At 44.3% G+C, this 14,267-nt stretch overlaps 1 protein-coding gene across 12 annotated transcripts in view; it reads right to left on the bottom strand.

Annotated features, from left to right (window-relative positions):
- CYRIB (CYFIP related Rac1 interactor B) overlaps nt 1-14,267 on the bottom strand; it is a 125,239-nt gene that overhangs the window by 99,305 nt on the left and 11,667 nt on the right. For 4 of the 12 annotated variants that reach the window (XM_090040643.1, XM_090040649.1, XM_090040641.1 and 1 more), the window contains exon 1: nt 174-301. The exons of 2 other annotated variants lie outside the window; for them this stretch is intronic. The gene's annotated coding sequence lies outside the window, so the exon portion shown is untranslated. Of the gene's footprint in view, nt 1-173; nt 326-8,485; nt 8,546-14,267 lie in introns of those variants that run through there. 6 more of the 12 variants (XM_090040653.1, XM_090040642.1, XM_090040650.1 and 3 more) reach the window with 2 other exon arrangements.

The raw sequence follows: 14,267 nt of genomic DNA on the forward strand, positions 1-14,267 counted from the left end.
TTGCACAGTGCGCCTAATAAAACCCGCCCAACCGCTGGGCACTGAGAACGTCCCGCCCGCCCACACCTGGGGGGGGGGGGCGCGAGGACCAACGGCCCCAGAGGGAGGCTGCGGGGGGAGGGGGCGTGCGGGTGGGCACGAAACGAGGCGGGGGGAGGGCTCCCCACACTTACCGAGCCGAGGGGGGTGCGAGCGGCCGCAGCCCCCCGCGGAGGGGACGGACCGATGCGGGCAGCGCCGGAGCCGGGAACGGGTAGCGAGCACCAGAGAGCCCGGGCGTGCGGGCGAATGACCCGGATGTAGCGGGGGCAGCCAGCAGGTGACCGCGCCTGCGCGGGGGAGGCGCCGCAATGCGCCTGCGTTAGGGTAGTCTCTGAGTGTCTCGGACAGCTGGCGGGCGCGGAAAGCGACGCGGGCGGGGCGCTTCTGAAAGGGGCCGGGGGCAGCTGAGAAACTCCCGGCAGGAGTGGCATGGGCCTAGTGCCTAAATCCCCTGGGAGGCAGCGCCGCCCCTGCTCAAGCTCAAGCCCTGTGAACAGCCCGGGGACACTGGTTTTATGTGATAAAAAATAAACAAAGTCCCCAATGTTTTGGCTTAAAAGAAGGAACCCCAAAATCCATACTTTTCCTTGATTAAAATAAAACATTACTAATATATATATATATGAGATATATAGATCTCTCTCTGTACCTGTTATAGATAGATATGATATAGATCTCCATCTCTCATATCCATCTATAGATATATGTAGATATATAGATAGCTATAGATGTAGAGAGATATCTATTATAGATTATATATATTATATCTAGATATTATATAGCTATATATATCTATATAAGAGATGGATCTCTAGATACCTCTCTCTATATACCTCTCTCTATATAATAGATTTATATAGAGATCCATCTCATATTTAGATATATATATCTGTAATAGATATTTCTACATATCTATACCTAGATATTATATAGCTATATATGAGAGATCTAGATATCTATCTCCCCCTCTCTATAGAGATTATATCTAGATCTTGTATATAGATATATCTATATATGAGAGATAGCGATATCTAGATAGATATCTCTATTTTATATATGCATACAGATATATCTAGATACTGTATAGAGAGAGAGAGAATGTGATCTACCTAGATATCTATATATAGTGGTGCTTCATTTCAATCCAGAAAAAAATGGATTTTTTTTATACAGATTCACACAAGTTTAGGGCTGAAAGGGACCTCATGAGATCACTGGGTCCAGCCCCTTGCTCTGAAATTTTAATCTGCAAATTGGGGATTTTTTTTTTCCAATCAGAGAAAACCAGGATCCCTGGTGATCACCAGGGGGGCTCACGCCTCTGGGCTCTCCCTAATGGTCCCAAGCTTTGCAGGCTATTGTAGGGAACCAGGAGGGTTTGCAGCTGTGCAACACCCAGCTCCCTGGTGGGCATTGGGGTGCCCCATCCCCAGGTTTCAGCCCCTCCCAGGCCAGGGCCCTGCACCAAGGCCTGGTTGGACATGCAGGTTTGCACCCCACAGGGCCACGCAGAGGCACCCGCTTCCCCAGGCGCTGCTAGAGGTCACCCACCTGCAAGGATCTGGTGCCACCAACATTGCTGAAGTTGCCATCCCTCAGCAAAGCTAGACCAACAGCCCCAGACAGATGCAACAGGCAGTCACAGGGGGACAGGAGCTTCTAATCCCCAACACTGCGCTACAGCAAGGAGGGAGGAGTCCTGCCAAATCTCCTGATGTTTTGTCTTTTTTTCCTACAATGACCTGGATCCTGGAGTCACTGGATTACTGCGGGGATCCCAACTGGCGTTTACAAAACATTGCCTCCTCCCCGTGTCGCTGTCAAAACAAAGCAGCGGACGTCTGACTCAAAGTCAAAGAAAAGGAACTTGAAAATAAAACCTCATGATTGATTTTCAGCCCTGACTTGGTTTTTAAGATGCCTGCAGCTGCTGATCTGGGGATGGGAGGGAACACAGAGCCACTTCTCCCCAGCTAAAAACAGGGTTGCTAGTTTCAAGGGTTCAAAAAATCACCCAACTTCCTTTCTAAGTAGATCAATTTGCAAGCTCTGGGTGAGAAAAAATGTCCACATCCTTCTCTGAGCTCTATGCAGACCATCCCCCACACGCAGAGCCCCATTGCCAAACTGCAGCCAGACTGAGCAGCCGAGCACTGCTTGCCACTTCCAGGAAAATGCAAATGTATGGAGAGTAAGAGTAGTAAAAGAGGCACTTGATTTTAAGTTTTAATATTTTAACAACTTAGTGACAGAGGAAGATTCTTAAAAACAGTCCCCTGCCGAGCCCACGCAAGCCTATTTCTGAATGAAATTTGCATGAAATCAGGACTGTTTCTTAGGAGTTCACCTGCTCCCTTCGGTTACTCCTCAGTTTTTGACACGAATACAGTGGAAATTAGTAGTATGTCACACAGTACGGATTAGCCCTACTGCACATGTAGACTAAGCTGCCAAAGCAGATGAGCGGCAAACAAAGATCCTGTTTTCAGACCAGCATCGCTTTCCAGACCGTACATGCACATAAAAAGAGGAAGAAAGATCTAACTAAAGCTTAGTCTTTTTTCCCCGCCGAGATCTCAGTAGGCCATTTTTCAATGTTTCCCATGAGGCCTTATCTGGTCTTTAGACTGGCTGTGTCTTCAGGAGCTGACGAATCTTTTATTGTTTAAATCTGGCAAGACTCTAGCACCAGCCCTGAATACTGGTGGCCACACAATACAATCAACAAGCTGCCGTTGATGCCCAAGGCTTCAGCAAGGATCATTTCTGGGCGTCTAATTGGGACAGGTGGAAAATAAAACTGAAAAAGGGCGAGGAGAAAGCAGGTGGCTGCCTCTAAGGCCTTATTGCTTGGATATTCAAAAACAGAACAGCAACAAAGAGCAATTATTTGATTTACAAGGTAGAGGAGGAGTGCCAGCAGGAAATTCAATTGCATCAGCTACTTTCTCTTTTAAAAGTCAAATGTCAGTTTATTATTGGAACTAACAGTGGTGAATGTGGCTTTCCCCTCAAACCTGCTTTGGGAAACACAGAGTAAGGAACAGAAAACATCTCACCGCTCAGGACATGAATATGAAGTACTCGCGTGCTTACTATCTTTGCCTTAGGACTTGGGGGTGCTGGTACATATACCAGCCTGCTGTGCATCACCCAATAAACCACATAACTTCTTATAAACTGTGAGGAGCTAGGAACGAAAAGCTAGCGGACTCAGCACTGGAGAAACTAAAACTCCTTACAAAAGCATTGCATACACAATATAGTAAAACCCCTTACAAAAGTAGGATATAAACTATGCCCTGGGGCAACAAGCAGCCAGTTTGTATTACCCTGTCAATGCCCTTCAGCCAAAAAAGCTGTCTGAACAACCACGGGACATTCAGTCCAGGGCGAGGGTGAGCCTCTTGTTGCATACAACTAACATGGTACTTTTTATGCCATGTATTCTGATTTCCTGCTTCCTTATGTGTGATTACAGAAATGGGGAAGTAGTCAGGCTGTTCCTCTGCAACACCAACCCTGCAGTTTCTCCTTGTGGCCATTAAAGGCCAGCGTGAGTTAGAGGAAATAGTCAAAGTGCTCTAGACTAGCACAAAGAGACACCCTTTGCTTCAGTTGAACCCAGCAATTAGCTTCCAGTCTCGCAACTGCCCTCATACAGAGCATTTCCAGCTAAATGATTCAAGGGTTTTGCATGCCATCCATCCTGCCTGGGGAAGGTTTTCAGGGACTCTCACTCTGTCTCTCTCTCCTACAGCTTGAACAACCTGTAAAAAACTTCTGTTTATTGACCAGCTAATCCTCCACTAATGTCCAGGCCATTCATTTCATGGAGAAGCTGAATATCTCTTGCAGTTTGGGTTGGATGCAGTTCCAGGGCTGACTGGCATCATCCTCTAGGAAGATTCTCATTTCACATACTTATGATGCAGGGATTTTGCTCCGCTAAAAGTTAAGTTTGCATAATCATGACTGATGGACAGTCTTGGAGACTGAGGGTTGTGGAAGCAGCTGACAAACAATGGGGTGGTTATAGTGGGGGGGTTTTCCTCTGGCTTTTGCTTTTTTACTGGTCATCTATATCAACATTTTTAAATGAACAAGTTTAGCATGCCACGTTTTCAGTGCCCACCCCAGGAGACCCAGACCCTGATTCACACAGGTGCTGAACGTCCACGTCTTCCATCGAGTTCCCAAGAGGGATGAGAATCAAGCTCAAGGTGCCCCCAAAAGGACACGAAAAACTTGAGAAACCCCAAATCAGTGGATGCTTTGGAAAATTTTGTTCCTGATGAACAGAAAAATCATGATCACCATTAGTTATTAACTGTACACTTCCTGGTTGATGCACACTAATATAAATGCCACCGGACAGAAAGATGGTAAGAGACAGCAAAAGCAGAGATGACATTTACCAGTTCATAATACAGAAGTGGTTGCTGGTAGTAGAGTTGCTGACATCAAACTACTAAATACTGCTGGACATCTTCAGATTATATTATTATTGCACAGTATGACTTCCCACTTAAAGTCTGAAAGAAAGCAAGTCAGACAGTATATCTGCGGTCTTACTAACCTTAATTTTCAAGAAATACTCTCCAGAACTAAATGTATATCCACCCTTTAAAAAGGACTCGATGAAAGTCTAAGTGCAAGGGACCTAGGCACCACAAACAGTTACAATACTTCTCTGACTTTTAAGCTTAATGGTAGCTTAAGGGAAAAAGTGAGCAATAAGGGAAAAGCTATCTTTTGTCATTTGTACACAACAGTCACAATCTGGTGCACTGTCCATTGACCATAGAGCTGTTTATCTAGGGGGCCCATTAATTTTTCCATTACACATCTGACTGTGGAAAGTAAGCTTTCCATATCCATAGATTTTTTTTCTTTTAATTATTAAAGACAGCAGTTTTCTTACTGTAAAATCTTAAGAATGGAAGACAGCAGCTGCACTTGCAGAAAGCCTTTGCTGTGCAGGAGTAGTTCCCAGCACCTTTTTTCTACAGCTAAAACTAGAATTACATTTTTTCCCACCTTTCAGATGTCTCTACTTAGGGCATCTAATGTACAGGAGGCAGCAGAAGTAGTCGCGTTTAGACAACATTGTTCTTTACAGTTGCTTTAGAGAGCACAAAGCCAGCAATATAAATGTTGCTCTTCCAAAATATAAACACTTGTAACAAATGTAAATGATCTCCATATTTTCAGCATGTGCAGACAAAACAAAAGCCAAGGTCAAATCATTCTAGGCTTACAAGGATGCCTGTAGGGTTTTCTTAATATTGTAGTACTATCAAGTAATAACAGTACTGTACACTTGTATAGAGCCATTCATTTCTGGATTTCAAAAGCCTTTTAGTCAAAAAGGGATCATTGTCATCTCTATTTATAAATGGGGAAAACTGAAGCACTGGCAATTAAGAAATCCACTTCAGCAAATCAGGGCTCACTTGGGAAAACACCCCAGATCTCTTGACCCCTAGTCCCATGCTCTAATCACTAGGCAATGCTGATAACATTAGTCTTTTCTTCCTATGATTACAGAATCTGAGATGATTTTTCAGCTCCTTCTCCTCTATTTAACTGCATGTATCAAATGACAAGAATAATACCTTAGCAGGGAATGGCTTAGCTACAGGACATCAACTAATGCAGTTTCTCAAAGTCAAGAGGTGCAGAAGGGTTAGATCTTGGACCCTGATTAGAGACGATACTGATTTTATAACATAATGCTTCTGTGTTTTGATATCCCCACTACCTTTCTTCTGCATTTCTGCCTGCCTATATGCGATTGGGGTGTGGGAGAGAAGCAGATGTTAGGTGCTGAACTTGCTCTGCGGGCAGGACTGGAGAACAACGGAAGTTGAAAGGCAAAGTTCCAGCTTTTACTTTAATTGTACTTTGTCCCCAACACTACTGGGGAATGCAGAATTTCTTCAGCAGCTACACATCAAGATTATTGTTACTCTAGAAGTTAGACCCCCCTCCACAGAAGTGTTGCTGGGGTCTACAGGGCAGGTGGGAGAGCCAAATAAGCCAGTATCCACAATCTGTAGACATTTCAGCATTGCAAGAATCGCAGCAGCTCTGCCTTGGATCGACCTGAAACTCAGCAATTCATTTTGCACTCTTGCTTGCTCCACAAACGAGAAGCTGATCCAAAACTCATTCCAGTTAATGGAAACAGTTCCAGTCACTTCAACAGATTCGAGATCGGGAACCAAGGCATTTAAGCATGTGCTGATGGCTGCCCCTATTTAGCCAAGCACTTAAATTTCAACCATTAAACTCCCGTTAAAAGTACTGGATGTAAGCACATACTTAAGCACATTACTAGGGATGAACTGCTGAATCAGGACTCTATGACCTCAAGAATCTTCTCTCCCCTCCATCATACCTAGGAGAAACCAGTTAACTATCTATCAGATAGATCCTCATCAAGAAAGCTCATCGTAACAAACCTGAGTTAAGTTTTCCTGGCTAGCTCTCTCCCTTCTTAAAATGTTAATGTATCAAAGAGCAGCCTAATAGCTTTCCAATTAAAGGACAGATCTGGTGTTCCAGACAAGAAGAGACATCACTTTAAGGGGACTAGACCATCTCGTTACTTCCTTGAAGAGAAACCAACCTTTACTTTTTTTTTATTTCGGGGGGGGGGGGGGTTCTGGCTGCTTCAGGAATGCACAACCAGGGTTTTAATTTGATTATGTCCCTTGCTGCTATGTTGTTGCTTTGTCCCCCAGGAAGAACCAAGTTCTGTTTTTCATTCATTAACAAAAACTCTTAGAGCATCGCTCAATTCATAAATGATTTCTGGCCTGTGTCTAGTTGATCTCCAGGGACATTATCAAAGGAACACTTCATCTCAACTCAGCTGTTTTCTTTGCTACAGTTTTGTACATAGTACCTTGTTAAGATGACAGGTGCACTCAAACTCATGCAGTGGTAAAACAGCCAGGTAATTTAATTAACACACCTCAGCTTTATGCTTGGGAAAAGTATTCCCACGTGCCAGTTCCAAAAGGCAGTACAGTTACACGCGCGCGACACAGACTTTCACAGTAACAGGCAAAGCCAAGCATCACGTGAGCATGGACTCTATTAAGGCTTCATTCTGCAAGGTCTTGAGTTCCCTCCATTCCTATTAGCTTCAAAAAGTGCTGAGGCTGCACAGTCCCTTGCAGGATTGAAGCTTCGTTTCTACCATAGTTCTGCTCATGCATCTTAATCCCAATTTGAAGCAATCCAGCTACTCCAGTCTTTGTTCCACTTATAAGGGCAACGTTACACATTACACTTAGACCATATTAAATCTATAGCATGTTAAGTGGTGTTAAAGTTAGAACGTGCTGTGCATGGGCGACTGGTGCTTCCCAAATCTGGGGGGGGGAGGGCACCAGATCGCCGACAGGGGTGGCAGCATCCAATCGCCAACCAGGGAGGGATCCCCCAGTGGCTGCCAAGCCCGTGGCAAGACCAGAAGTGCACTTCCAGTTTCATAGCTAGTGCTTCCAAGGGGTGCACAGCCAATCTCGGGGAGTGCACATGTACCCGTGTGCACCCCCTAGGCATCGCCAATGGTGCTACGAGCAGTCACACATTAAGAGTTAATACCACTTCTTGCCTGCACAGCTCTGACTTGCCACTAGAGGGCTGATGAGCAGGGCCTCCTGGGCTGTATCCTTGCTGGGGGGTGGGACTGGAAGCAGTGCATCCTGGGATGCTGGAGGACTGCAAATGACTTGTTTTCTCTCTGTGGAGCAGCTTGAAGCTACCCGAACATGAGGTAGGTAGCTTGGCCCAAAGTAAACCCTCACCTGAAGTGGCATAGTTTTGAGACACTCAGAGGGCGTTTAGCACGAGTTAACGAGCTTTAACATGAAGAGGCCTGTGTTTTAAGTGCTCTTAGTATGGCCGCACTGTAATGTGTAACTGTCCCCTTGGGAAGGTAAAATATGGCAAAAATGACACCAAACTGGGCTGGTTTTGTGACGTTCACTTGGAATTACAGTCAACCACATTTCTCCTTTTATGGTCTGAGCAGGGTTGAAAATGTGGCTCCCAAACGGGGAAAAGAAGATGATCCTTATGTCACGATTCAGGTGTATACTTTGAAACGCGCACAATGATCTTCAATGCAGTTTACATCAATATGCTCCTAAAAGCAACAATTCCCACAGGACTTTCTAAAGCACATCTCTGATGGGTGTAGGGAATTGCATTTGTAGAAAAAGTACTGTTTTATTACCATCACACAAAACAATCTCATACATATCAAGAAGACGGTATTACTTTTCTGCAAATAAGGAGATCCCAAGCCACTTTCACATGAAAAGTATATTTGGATTTGAAAATAAGAAAGCAGGTATTGTTCTATTATTCAGTACTTGGCTGGGAAAAAACCTCACTGCACCAAACACACAGACAAAACACTCACCGACTGCAGCGGACGTACAGAACCAGGTTCTCTGGGGGTTGTATGACCGATGCTAGGGTTCTGGGGAAGAAGATACAACATTTGTTCAGGACCGACTCGGCAAAACACTGAGGCAAGCGCTTCGACGCGTTTTGCTGGATCGGGGCAGCAGCAGAAAGCTGGCATGAAGAGTCGTGCCAAACCCCTCCCAATTCTTCTTTCAGAACTGCAGGCTAACATTTTTGCCATCTCTGTTTCGCATGAAAGCTAAAGCTAACATCAAGTGTAACCCTTGAAAGGGACAAGAGTAAAAATATCCAGAAAGTGACGTGCTCAGGAAAGTGACAAAAACCGAAATCCCAGTGCTCAAAAGCTTACAAGCATATTCAGCTAAACAGAATCAATTTTTGTCCAATGCCCAGAGCTATAAAGCCCACGTGAAAACCAGGTTGCCCCCCTTCTATTTTCACATCACATCACCAGTAAAAAACATTCTGGATCAGAGCCGTGGTGAATATTTTGCTGACAACGTAGGAGGTATAATAGAGTCCAGCAGCTTCCCCTCTGTCGCTCACTGGCTCTGTGCATTTCCCTTTTGAAGCAGTTTTTAACAACATGGTCAGACGCTATTTGTTCCACAAGATTCCCGTTTCATTCCATGCATAGAGCAGACAGTGAATAATCCCAAAGGCTGGAAGAAAAGAAATAATATTTTCTTGCATTTCAGGCCTGGGACACAAGCCTTTTCCTAGCCACAAATTTCCTAAATGATATTAAGTGGACGTTGACTGCTCTAAGACTGTGTAGGCAACCTTAAGCATGCCATCGGCTAACTTTTGAGTGTCTGATTTTGCAACTTAAATATGTAATATTACCTACAGAAATCTTAAGTTTTATAGCTGTGCATAGTGCTGCAAAGAAGTATAGATGAAGTTGCAAGAGCTTGCAATGTTAGAGCAAAAACAAAAGGCACTGACAAATGCCAAATGTCTGGCCTACACCTAGCTTTTGTGCCAGTTTGTATCAGCATTTTTAAAGGGATGTTTCCACCTTTACAGTTTATTCCTATACAGGCAGGAAAATAAATTATGCAAATGTAAATGTGGGTGCGGAAGAATGCACAGTTCGTGCTATACTACTGTGTACGTAGAATGGCACACGTTTTACGTTAGTACAAGTCTCAGAAATAAGATGTGGGAGGACAGGTCTGAAGACAAGGTGCTCTCTTGGTCTCATTACTGTTCGTACCAGTATTTTGATCCTAATTATCAAAGGTTTTAAGTAATTTAAAATTAAAATGTAACATTTTAATTTTTAAAAAGGTGGGGAGAAATGAGGTTTATACGTCTCTTTAGAAAAGAACGAGCCCAACAAAGATGTGAAGAGGGGTGGAAGAATGCTGCAAGGAAACATATGCAGACAAAGAAAAGAAAGAGTGGCTAGATGAATGGTATTCTCAACCAAGGTGCCACAGCACCCTGGGGTGCCTTGAGATCTTTTTAACAGTGTCATGGGTACCATGAAATGTTAGCACTGTTAGGCATACAGACATGATTCACCAGATAAATCCAGAGATTTCAAACAGGAATCCATAATGTCAAAAACATGCCTGACCTGTTGTGGGCCTCTCTCAGGTCTCTGCAACAGAAAAATTGTTTCATTATTTTTCTATAGTCAAAAATATGTGAAAACTAAAAGCTGGCACTTTCCAAGGGGCACTTTGAGTCTAATGAGGGGTGCCCCAAGTCTAAAAAGTTTGAGATCTGCTGGTATAGAGTTTAGACAAAGGGGGAAGGAAGAGACAAGGACGGAGCTAGCTGAGAACTGATTCTGAAGCCATTAAAATACGTCCTGTTTTTTATGCACACTGTTCCCAGTGGGATCACTTAGGGACTCGAGCATGACACTTTATAAGGCAGGGTCACAGAGTCTGGCTCCAAGTTTACAAAGGGTTTTGGGGGAGCAGGGGTATGAGGAGCTTGACTGTTTGCAGAAGGTGAAGGTATTGAAAGAAGACCTGGCTGTGGATACGCCAGCAGGCAAGGGATATGTTTTTTTTCCGCAAGGCTGGGTTGGAAAGCTACTGTCAAAAAGGCAAGAGAATAGAAGATGGCAGGAACAGCAGAGGCACAAGGTTGATCCAGGCTTGGATAAAGCTGTTAGAACTGGAAATGGATGCATTTTGCAAACTGCAAAGGAAAAGCCTGCAGAACTTAAACAGGGTACTAGAAGGGTACGTCCCAGACCAGCAGGTTACTCTACAGATAACCTCTTTGCTTATTGCACGTGTGAATATTTTTAAACGTGTCTCCGTCCACCAAAGCTACAGTTAAGCTCTCCGCTGATTAATGATCGTCTGGCCTATGTCTTGTATAATTTTTTGCATTGTAAGAGAGTAGGGAAAAACTAAAAGCTTTGGAAAAATTTTAAATCAGTAGATGAACAAACACAAAGGGACAGGGGAAAGGGACAAAGGAAAATTCAAACGCCTAAGAGTTTGCAATTCTCTCCTTGTGTATTTTTTATTCTAAAAAAATCCATAATCACGTCCTATTCCACATATTCTGTTGCTAGACTCTTGCCTGCAGTAGCAAATATTTTGGAACGGCACTTCGGAAATTCTGCAAGAAGTAATCACTTTGGAAAGTTTTTCTTTGCTTTCTGAAGATTAAGGAGGGCAGGGGGAGTAAAAACGCATGCAGTGCTTTAGAATAAATGCATTCAGAATTAGTTATGTGGCTAAACTTTTCTATCCCACAACAGAGGACAAATATAATATCAGCCCTCAGCAAGTAATAAGGATTTTTTTTGTGTTTGTTTTTTGTTATCTTTAGATGCCTTAATACACAGCTTGGGAGCTGCATTTTTCATTTTAATGCAGAGTTAACCATTGCAATTCATTAATTGATTTTGTAGCCGTTGACTGTTGCAATCAATCCCTTCTCAATGTTCTACACTTTTATCTACTAAAAAAAAAAGAGCTCTATTAGCTTTCCTTGGCCTAAGAACAATACAATGAACTGTTCTTAATTATTAATAATCTATTTCCCCTTCAATAAAGCTTTTTGAATCTTTATTATAGCCTGATGATATATATATTGATGTATGAGGATCAGGGTCATCCAAAACACTACTCTCTGGGAAAGAACCCAAAAATAACTCTTTATTTGATATCCACCCAAGGGGTTTTCTAAGGGAATGAAAGAATAATGTCAGTGCAGGTCCTCCATGGTTTAGGGAAATGACACGTCTGTCTGGAGACCAGCAATGTGACACGCAACCTTTCCCCTCTGGGCCATCAGTTCATATCTCCTTCAGTGCAACTTGGACTGGAAGCCATTGAACACACAGGGCTTTTCTAGCTATTTTCTAAGTGGGAACCTATTTCTCATTGCTGGAGATCCTGAACCCATGTAAAAAATGGGTGCATCCTCTTCCTTCCTATTCCTTGCAACTTGAGCATGAGGCTCCACGGGTGGCCCCTTCCTGTGCCCTGAAGCCCACTCAGGCAACCCACTCAGGTGGTGGCAGGGGTACTCTCAACACAGTTTCACCACCTCATTTCCTAGTCTGGCAGAGGCCAGCAGGAGTGGGTGGGTGGGATATGCTCAAGAGGCACTCTTCAAGAGCTCAAGGGATGCTGCACAGCCTGCCAGAGACAGCTAAATACCCTTTAGATGCCCGACTGGTACAGAATGGCGCCTATAGGGCAGTCTATGTGAAATGAGTTGGACAGACTCAACCCAAAGAACACCCATTCACAACACAAAGCCACCATTCCTTGTTGGGCAACTCAAAAAGCAATCTGGGTAGGCCTAGCGAGGTGTGGCCAGAAGGCTGCAATCTCTAGGACTGCCAACTGACTTCAAATTTCTGACCAGAGCTGTATTTTAAAATAATTTTACATGTTCAAGCACTCCTCTGCAACCCTTCTTCGGTGCCTCCCTTTGGGAAACATGAAGAACCTGAAAAAAAGAGTGCCTCTCCACAAGTGGCATGTAGGCTCACAACCACTCAGTCCATCTCAAAAAGGCTTGGGGCAGATGAAGGATGCGGGATCTGGGCTGCAAAACAAGGGAAAATAATGCAGGTTAAAGCCATTTCATGGAATCCTGAGGCCCCAGATGCTGGAAGACCGGTCCTGAGAGGCCTCGGTTAGATGCAAGGAGATCACTATGGGAAAATGCCAGAAAATAAACACAGTCCATTGCACTTTTCTCTCTGGACCTCAGCTCCCTTCAGTATGTGGGAGGTGAAGGAAGGGCCATAGCTTCTAAGGAATTGGCTGTTACTAGCTCTGATCTCAGGTAGATTTCCATGTTTGCATCCCAGTGACAGACCCTCTCTTCTGTGTGCTGATGGGGAGCTTGTCTTGGTAGTGTTTCAGCAGGGACACTACCAAGCACATCCTGCTCAAGCTCACGCACTCCAACCCCAGCCATATGCCAGAGAAGCAGCCCTGGAGATAGTCCCCCAGAGTTGCTCTCCAGGATGCCTGCTAGCAGTCTCTGAAGACAACCTCAAAGCAGTCTCATTGGCACATTACCAGGTTTGGAAGGGCATGCCACTGCTTAGGCCTAGCTCAAAACAGCGGTGTAGCCTAGCTCTACTATATACTCTCTTTGACATCAGATCCCACAACATGCTGAGCCTTCCTTTACTTTCACTGACTATAGGAAGGCTGAGAGTGATCAATAGCTTGCAAAGATGACTCTTACCAAGCTGGTTGGTTCTCAATACAGTGGACTTAGGTGCACCGCCAAGATATCAAGGGCAGAAGGTTCCTAAAGCTGGAGTCATTTACCATCATTGGAATCATTTTCCTACTTGATTTTAGACAGGGATTGAAATGTGCATTTAATCCTGCCCTGCTAAGCACATGATTCTTGGATCTGCATCATGAGAATGCTGCTCAGGGCTGGAGGGGGTGTTAAAAATCAATCACGGTTTCAGGGGAGGGGGGTTTGATCTTGCACAGTACTTGTCATTAGATGTTAAACATCATCTTTGAGAAGAACAGGAAAGCATTATCCAGCCACAGAGGTTGCTGTTGCAACAGTGAAAAGCTGCTTTCAGTATTATTGCGCACAACTGCTGCGCAGAGTCATTCAGAGATCCCTCAAAAACACCCCACTTTATAACTGATCCTGCCCCCCCCTGAAAAAAAGGCATGCAGGTAATCTCTCCATTATTTGAACAAGTTGTTGAAGATGCACCGCTTTGGGTGCTCTGGTCCAGGGAGGGGTGCTGCACTACAAATCAAGAGAGCTCTACCATCCTCTACACCGGCCTGTGAAATCACGGGCAGATCACTACACATCTTTGTGGCCCTTGTCCAGCGCAAACTCTTCAGGACAGGGTCTCTCCCACCCCCTCATGCCTTAAAGCACATGGCAAAGGCAGGCCTGAAACTTGGCTGAGGCCTCAGAGCAATCAATTAATTCAAAGAGCCCAGAATTTACAATCTAGCAGTGCAAAGGGAGAGAAGCAAGCAAAGGACAAGAGAGATGAGGGCAGGCAAGGTTTAAATGTAACACAATCCTCTGGTTACTCCTTCCTCGTACAGGGATGTGCACGTTTAGCTGTTCCAGTCCATTATATTCTCCCATATTGCACTCAAAAGCAGTGGAAATGTCACACCTCCAGGTAAAGTTACACTGTGGGAGGCAGGGAGTTTGTCCTTTAAACATCCTCAGTATTAATGGGAAATTGATCTGACAATTTAAACTCAGACACAATACTTGCCGGCTTGACTATTTTAAAGATGTGTTGACTTTTTGTTCCTGCCCATTTTTGTGAATCA

Source organism: Crocodylus siamensis, chromosome 3 (genome assembly GCF_052110815.1).
Source record: "Crocodylus siamensis isolate JL-2025a chromosome 3, ASM5211081v1, whole genome shotgun sequence".
Classification (NCBI taxonomy): domain Eukaryota; kingdom Metazoa; phylum Chordata; order Crocodylia; family Crocodylidae; genus Crocodylus; species Crocodylus siamensis.